Raw genomic sequence first — 2,310 nt, 5'->3', positions numbered from 1 at the left:
ATACCACTTTCTTGCTGTTTTGATGACTATGGCCTTGTAGTACAGTTTGAAGTCGGGTAATATGATGCCTCCAGGTTTGTTCTTTTTGTTTAGTCTTGCTTTGGATATGCAGCCTCTTTTTTGGTTCCATTGAATTTTCCAGTTAATTTTAGGATTTTTTTTCTAATTCTGTGAAGAATGATGGTAGTATTTTGATAGGAGTGCATTGAATTTGCAGATTGCTTTTGGCAGTATGGTCAATTTCACAATATTGATTCTACCCATCCAAGAGCATGAGATGTGTTTCCATTTGTCCTCTGTAATTTCTTTCAGCAGTGTTTTGTAGAGGTCTTTCATCTTTTTGGTTAGACATATTCATAAATATTTTATTTTTTAGCAGCTATTGTAAAAGGGGTTGAGTTCTTGATTTGATTCTTAGCTTGGTCACTGTTGTATAGAATGCCTACTGATTTGTGTACATTAATTTTGTATCCTGAAACTTTGCTGAATTCATTTACCAGTTCTGGTAGCTTTTTGGAGGAGTCTTTAGGATTTTCTAGGTATACAATCATATCATCAGCAAACAGCAGGAGCTAGACTTCCTCTACCAATTTGGACACCCTTTATTTTTTTCTGTTGTCTGATTGCTCTGGCTAGGACTTCCAGTACTATGTTGAATAGAAGTGGTGAAAGTGGGCATCTTTGTCTTGTTCCAGTTCTCAGGGGCAATGCTTTCAACTTTTCCCTGTTCAGTATAATGTTGCCTGTGGGTTTGTCATAGTTGGCATTTATTATCTTCAGGTATGTTCCCTCTATACCAATTTTGCTAAGGGTTTTAATCATAAAGTGATGCTGGATTTTGGCAAATGCTTTTTCCATATCTATTGAGAGGATCATCATGTAATTTTTGTTTTGATTCTGTTTATGTGGTGTATCACATTTATTGACTTGTGTTTGTTAAACCATCCCTGCTTCCCTGATATGCAAACCCATTTGATCATGGTGGATTATCTTTTTGATATGCTGTTGGATTTGGTTTACTAGTATTTTGTTGAGGATTTTTGCGTCTACATTCATCAGGGATATTGGTCTATAGTTTTCCTTTTTTTGTTATGTCTTTCCCTGGTTTTGGTATTAGGGTGATACTGACTTCATAGAATGATTTAGGGAGGATTCCTTCTTTCTCTATCTTTTGGAATAGTGTCAATAGGATTGGTACTAATTCTTCTTTGAATGTCTGATAGAATTCAGCTGTGAATCCATCTGGTCCTGGACTTTTTTTGTTGGCAATTTTTTAAATTACCATTTCAATCTTGCTGCTTGTTATTGGTCTGTTCAGAGTTTCTAATCTTCCTGGCTTAATCTAGGAGGGTTGTATATTTCCAGGAATTTATCCATCTCCTCTAAGTTTCCTAACTTATACACATAAGGTGTTCACAGTAGCCTTAATCTTTTGTATTTCTGTGTTATCAGTTGTAATATCTCCCGTTTCATTTCTAATTGAGCTTATTTGAATCTTCTCTCTTCCTGGTTAATCTTGCAAATGGTCTATCAATCTTATTTATCTTTTCAAATAACCAGCTTTTTGTTTCATTTATCTTTTGTAATATTTTTTCTTGTTTCAATTTAATTTAGTTCTGCTCTGATCTTTGTTACATCTTTTCTTCTGCTAGGTTTGGATTTGGATGTATTTTGTTTCTCCAGTTCCATGAGGTATGACCTTAGGTTGTCTATTTGAGCTCTTTTAGACTTTTTGATGTAGGCATTTAATGCTATGAACTTTCCTCTTTGCAACACTTTTGCTGTATCCCAGAGGTTCTGATAGGCTATGTCGCTATTATCATTCAGTTTAGAAGAAATTTTAAAAAGAATTTTTAAATTTCCATCTTGATTTCATTGTTAACCCAACAATCACCAGGAGCAGGTTTTATAATTTCCATGTATTTTGCACGGCTTCAAGGGATTTTTTTGGAGTTGATTTCCAATTTTATTACACTGTGATCTGACAGAGTACTTGATGTAATTTTGATTTTCTTAAATTTATTAAGACTTGTTTTGTGGCCCATCATATAGCCTATCTTGGAGAAGGTTCTATGTCCTGATGAACAGAAGGCATATTCTGCAGTTTTTGGGTAGAATGTTCTGTAAATATATTAAGTCCATATTTTTGTAGGGTATAGTTTAAGTCTATTGTTTCTTTGTTGACTTTCTGTCTTGATGACCTGCCTAGTGCTGCCAGTGGAGTATTGAAGTCCGCCACTGTTATTGTGTTGCTGTCTGTCTCATTTCTTAGGTCTAGTAGTAATTGCTTTGTAAATGTGGGATTTCCGG

Source organism: Mandrillus leucophaeus, unplaced genomic scaffold, assembly GCF_000951045.1.
Source record: "Mandrillus leucophaeus isolate KB7577 unplaced genomic scaffold, Mleu.le_1.0 Scaffold6, whole genome shotgun sequence".
NCBI lineage: Eukaryota > Metazoa > Chordata > Mammalia > Primates > Cercopithecidae > Mandrillus > Mandrillus leucophaeus.
This window is presented reverse-complemented; position numbering follows the sequence as displayed.